Raw genomic sequence first — 7,101 nt, 5'->3', positions numbered from 1 at the left:
TCTATAGTCTAGTCTATAGTCTAGTCTATAGTCTAGTCTATAGTCTAGTCTATAGTCTAGTCTATAGTCTAGTCTATAGTCTAGTCTATGGTCTAGTCTATAGTCTATCAGTCAGAATTATACGTAAAATTGTACGTAAAACCGATTTTAAGACAACAAATGATCTAGTCTAGTACGTAAAACCGATTTTAAGACAACAAATGGAGTGTAAGTAATAACCCTGTAAGCGCTTACGCGTGCTTACATAGTAATATAACTTCGCAAATATTTATTTCTAAGTAAATACTTTTATTGCTTTTTTATTCATATTATAATGCTTATATTTAAACAAAATAAAAATTTAGACCTTTTTAGCAAAAATCTTTCCACAAATCCTATAAAGTAAAACTAAGCTGTTTTTAAGTGTAACCATACATACACAGATATATTTTAAGGTTATTGATTTAACCTTAACCTTTTTACAAGGATATAAAGGAAGCTAAACCAATAAAGTTAGAAACACACACGCTTACATATAAATAAAAATGGCTAAAACATGTAACAGCATAATTTAACAGGATGACAACAACAAATACACACATGACCCCTTAAACAAAATCAAGCAAAATTTTCTAAGCTTAAAGTGATTTCATTTTTCTTTATTTCTGCCTTTAACCCCAAAAATCTCGTTCCATAGGTTGTCCTTTATGTTTTTGTCATTGTTGGCAAATAAACAATTTTTTTATTAACAATCTCATAAAAAATAAACATGTTTGTTACACACATTCACATATTAGACAAAAAGAAAAAAAAGGATCAAATAACGACAATAATGTACTATGTGCTTATTTGAGGGAGTTTAACTAAAATAAAAAATCAACAAAAAAATGTTTGGCAGTAAAAAATGAACATTAAAAGAAATTATCCATAATTTGACAATAGATTGAATCAATTGTATTTAGATTTGTTACAGTAAAAAATAACAACAACAGAAAAATATTGTATTTTTACTTACAATACGACAAGTATTTATGGCTAACGGAAATTTGAAATAAAGACATTTAAGTTGAACTTTAATGAATCAGAATATTTACTCAAACTATTTTTCGTATCAATTTTTTTTTTGTTGTACTTTTGTTCCAAATAAATCGTTTGTACCATAATTTGTTTGCAAAAGAAAAAAAGAGTATTTAGAGAAAAGGAGCATCATTTATTGTGTCTATAGCTAATAAATAATTCGTCGTTTATTTCTTTTTGATTCAATCGTTTTTTATGCAAACGCGTGTCCTTAATATCCTGTGACAAATTGTTTATGTAGCATAAAAAAAGTTTCATGTCTACTAATAATGTGAAAATCTTAATGGTAACAAAAAAAAGTTGTATTCATAAATATTTAGTGGCTAAATTATGATAATTATTAGATGTTGATAATGTTGGCTCAAGTGATAGGGGTAAGTTATGTAGAAATTCGTTTTATTTTGAATTAGAAGCGGTTATGGATACAACTTAAGAGATGATTATGCAGTCAACTATAGAGTCGTGAATATAAACGACTACGGAGTTGTCTAAAGAAATGACTATAGTTATGACTATGGAGGCTATTAAAGATTTGACTTGATAACTGATTACACAAATGATTATTGGTTCGAAAATAGAGACGATTATAGAGTCATCTTTGGAGTCGATTATATAGAGACAACTATAGAGACGAATATAAAATTTATAGTCGACTTAAGCGACTATAGAGTCTACTATAGAAATATAAAGATATAAAGAGTCAACTAAAAGATAATTAGAGACGACTGCTGATTCGACTTTATAGTTGATTATAGAGACAAAAGAGTTGTCTATTGAGTTGATTATAGATAAAATTATAGAGTCGACTATAGATACGACTCTACAGTCGACTATATAGTTGACTACAGAGATGACTATAGAGACGACTAAAGAGTCGAGTAAAGAGTTGATTATAGAGACGACTACAAAGTCGACTATAGTGACGAATTTACACTCGACTATATAGTTGACTACAGAGGCGACTATAGAGGTGACTACAGGGACGACTACAAAGACGATTTTAGAGATGATTACAGAGACGACTACAGAGACTGCTGAAAAGTCTACTATAGAGTCGCCTATAGAAATATAGTCGACTATAGAAATATAGTCGACTATACAGTCGACTACTTTATAGACGACTATACAACTATAAAGACGATTACAGAATCGAATACAGAGTCGACTACAGGGATTACTATACAGTCGACTACAGAGACAACAAGAGATTCGACTATCGAAATGACTTTCGAATGGTCTATGATGCCGACTAAAAACACAGCTATACAGTCGACTATATAAACGACTACAGATAGAGTTGAGTATAAACACGCCTGTAAAGCCGAATATAGAAACCAATATCGATTTGTCTAGAGAATTGGCTACACAGATAACTATTGGTTCGAAAATAGAGACGAATATAGTGTCGATTTTAGAGACGACTATAGAGTCGACTATAGATACGTTTACAGACTCAATTGTAGAGTTGACTATAAAGTTGACTACAGAATAGAATATAGATACGACTATTCAATCGACAACAAAGACGATTAATAAGTCGACTACATAGACGACTAAAATGTCTATGCAGTCGACTATAGAATCGACTATAGAACCAACTATTAAAACGACTTTAGAATTGACGATAAAAGAGACTATAGAGTCGACATTGGTGTCTATAATTTAGTTTTGTATTGAGAGGACAATAATCGAGTAAGAGCGGATTATATTATATAGACGAAAATTAACATTAGTATTGAGTTGACTATAAAGGCGACTATTGCGTCGTCTAAGGAGTAAACTATAAACTATATAGATTCAATAATAGGTTAGGTATTAAAATTGACTATAAAGCTAATTTAGATAAAGCTTTTTTAATAATATTAAAATTTATTTATTATATAAATCTCTACCATCAACAACCCATTAAAAATTTTAATCCCATTATTTACTTAATTTACGTTAATATAAATTTCTTTATATACATATATATATTTCATAAATATTCAATTAATTTTATTACATTTATTGAAAATTCTTATTTTTACGACATTTTTTTTCGTGTGTGTGATTTTAATAAAACTAATTTTAATGACAATTTCTACACCTTCTATATAGAAATTTTAAATACTGCCTTTTTTACGAGCGAGATTTTAACAAAGTTTTCCCATTTAGCTGCAATTAAAAAATGCTTTTATTACTTTAATGTTTTATTTAAAAAAAACAAATTTAAAGGTTTTTCTCAAACAAAATCTTTTTTAACAACTTTATAAAAGGCAACTATATACAGCATTTTATCCAGATTTTTGTTTTGGTTATACCTCTTTTTTTAGTGTAATAAAAATCTTTTTATCCAAATGTTGTATTTTTTTTGTTTGTTAAGAAAACCGATAAGAAAAACATCTAAAAACAAACGTTCAATAGCAATGGATATTTCCTAAACGATCCCGGTATTTGTATTATTGGTTGTGGTATTCGTATCTGTAAAATTTAAACATCAACACCTTCAAAGTACTTTTATGGCAAAGAAGAGTGTGAAAGGGTTTTTCGTTTTTTTGTGACTTATTTTTACCGTATGCACCTTAAGGTTACATTAATCGGCACAAAACTCTTGTGTAATGTGATCCTCTTTTTTATACGGGTGTTTTGTTTTTATTAGTATGTGTATCTTTTCTGTTTAGATTTGTAAGTTTGTAATTGTTTTTTATGGTGATCTGGTTGAGGTGTGTAAGTATGTGTGTAAGTGTTTTTGATCTTGTTTTATTTTTTTTGGTCGGTTTGCTTTTGTTTTAGTTTATGACTTAACATTTTGAAAAAAAGAGATAAATTTTGAATGCCCTACTTGAAGTGGGGACATAGAATGGATACTAATTAGTAGTGGAGTGCTTGGTAAGATCACTTGAGGATCACTTTAGTGCAAGCTGCTTAAAATTTGATTATAGCTAGAATTCAAACGACCACATTTAAAGTAGATTATGGTTTTTAAAAAGTTGATTAGAGGTCCATTTAATTAAAGATCGTGATCGCCAATTATTGAGCGAGTCGTCTACAAAAGATAAAAACGATTATAGATCAAGTCTACTATTGATTGAGTTGACTATAGATCGACTATAGATTGACTTTGGATCGATACAATTATATATTGTGTAGACTATTGTTGTTTATAAATAAAGTTAACTGTAGACTTTAGATTATGTCTAATTTACAATAAATGAATGGGGATCACTAATAACCCAATGACTACAGATCCAGTCTAATATAGATTAAGTTTATTCAATATAGATCGAGTTCATTACATATCGAGGCAATCATAGATTAAGTCAAATATAGATCGGGTTTAATAGATCTGTAATAGTAGTCTTCTAGTTGTTTACATTAAATTATATATCAGGGCAATTTTAGATGATATTGACTATAGATCGGGACGATCTATAACTATAGTATTTTAGGAGGAATAGTATAGATCGAGGAGACTTAAAATCGAGTCTACTATAGATCGATTTACTATATGTAAAAGTGAGTAGAGATCGGACGGCGACAGATACAGTTGTATATAGATCATGTATGTGTATCCAGGCAACAATAGATCGGGTGGTAATGCAACTATTGATTACATGATCAATACAGGTAACTATAGATCGTGTTAATATAAGATAGTCGATCAAAACACCTGCAGTTCGTGTATTCTGTAAGTCACCACAACTATAATATGGAATCGATTATAGATCTAATTGACTATAGTTCTACATGACAATGGATCTTTTCGCCTTAAGATCTAGTTAACTAAAGAGAAATATTTTTGAGGTTTTTGTATTCTCAAATAGTATGAAGAGTAGGGCTCATCATTAGTTTACTTAAAATTTTATTTTATTTTTATAAAATTTTAGTTCATTTCATTATTTTTATTTTTTTGTAATTTAACACATAAACTAAAAGGTTTTTTGTATTTACTACACACAACTTTTTGTTTTAATTTCTCACCTTGTTTATACCAAACCATACAATCAAAAGTCTGTCCCTTCCTTTGCTCAATCATCTGATCGTCTGTCCAAGCATCCATTCATCCGTCCGTCTGTCTGGTTGTTTTTAATTTTATTTTACAGTCGTTTAATGTAATAGCTTTTAAATTTATTTTGATTTAATCTGTTTTTTTTTTGATTTTGTTGTATTTTATTGTTGTAGTTTTTGTTGTTGTTGCTGTAGCTATTATTACAAACAAGTATATTGTCCACCGATCATCATAAAAATCTTGTTAGTATATTATTGACTTGAAATTATAGCTAAAACGGTGGATCTGTATGTCTGTCTGTCTTTTTAGATTTTGGCCGCTTTTTATGAAGGTGTTTCTGGATGTTTTTTTTTTATTATGAGAGTTAATTAAGGAATTTGTTGTATGAGTGTTGCTTTATCACTTTGTAGTTGTTGTTGTTGTTGCTGGTTTTAAATATATTTTGTTGCATTTTGTTGATAAATTTTGATATAAAATCAAATCGTCATAAACTATGAACCCAAATATGCAATCACTATTAATTTTTCTTATCAGTTTTTAAGTCATTAACATTTTTGTTTTTATTTAAGATGAATGCGTATAATTTTGGAATATTTTATTTGTTTTTTTTCAATTTCTTATTGTTTGTAAAAATAAAAAAATATTTGAAATTGGTTCTGTTTTAATCAAAAGAAAATGTCATTAAAGATTAATCTTTTATTTGCATTACTAATGATTTTAATAAATTGGTTTAAGGTTTAGATAATAGATAAATAATCAAATTTTGTTTAATGGAAAGTTTCTATTTATTCCAAAATAAAAAAATATACTAGATTTAATTGTTGCTTAGTTTGAAATTCAAAATTTAAGTTAAATAGAAACATTTTTAGAATCCAACGAGTATCCAAAGATTTCAAAACTTTCCCACAAGAACAAACAAACAACTTGACTTGTTACATCAAATTTTTTTTACCATAAATTTACATAAAAGTGTTCATTTACCAAAACAAATTGTAAATACAAACAAATACTTGAATGAATCACATTAAGTTGAATAAAAAAACACACTTTAAGACACGTGGCCCGGGACCGCGTCTTACATGACAAGCGCAACAATGGTGAATTGAAAACAAGTCTACAATTACCCTACAGAGAGCGAGAGACTAAATGCTGACAGAGTGTCCTTTGCACTGCAAACATACGCACCATAAATGTCAAACAATAAAACAAAGGTATGTACATACATACAAAAAACACAACACATTGGCAAATATTGTAACGAATAAATGTTGACAAATGTAAAACTATTGTTTTGATTGTGTGAACAAACATCTAGAATGAAAGACAGACGGACAAACAGTCACGTGTTGTTTCGAAAGTGTGCAGAGTTTGAATACAATAGAGTGTACAAATTGCAGTCAGTTAGTTGTTGGACTAAATCAAAAGTAATTTTAGCCTTAGGCCACAATAGTTAAACATAGATGACAGCGTTCCATACACTCTTGTAAAGAGTAATTTATATCCACACAAAGCGATTAGTTCAAGTGGAACTAAATTTCGTTTTTTGTAGCTTGAGGCTTTTTTTCTTGAGCCGAAAGTTTACAATGTATTCTCTTTCGTTATCATTTGTTCATTTATTGAAGTTATTTGGAATAATTAGAGGACTCTAATACCGGGCAATAACAACATTAAATTACCGCTAATGAAGGCGTTGAAGTTGAAATCAAATCAAACAAATATATTTGAATATAAAAACTTACATAAAATAGACTACATATACTTTGCTTATTTATGGAACAGCGTTTTAAGGGAATGAAATCATTTAGACTATAGATTAGATAATATACTATAGACTAGACTAAAGACTAAACTATAGACAAAACTATTGACAAAACTATAGACTAGACTATAGAATAGACTATAGACTAGACCATAGACTAGGCTATAGACTAGACAATAGACTAGACTAAAGACTAGACTATAGACTAGACAATAGACTAGACTAAAGACTAGACTATAGACTAGACTATAGACTAGACTATAGACTAGACTATAGACTAGACTATAGACTAGACTAT

Source organism: Lucilia cuprina, chromosome 3, assembly GCF_022045245.1.
Source record: "Lucilia cuprina isolate Lc7/37 chromosome 3, ASM2204524v1, whole genome shotgun sequence".
NCBI classification, from domain to species: Eukaryota; Metazoa; Arthropoda; class Insecta; order Diptera; family Calliphoridae; genus Lucilia; species Lucilia cuprina.
This window is presented reverse-complemented; position numbering follows the sequence as displayed.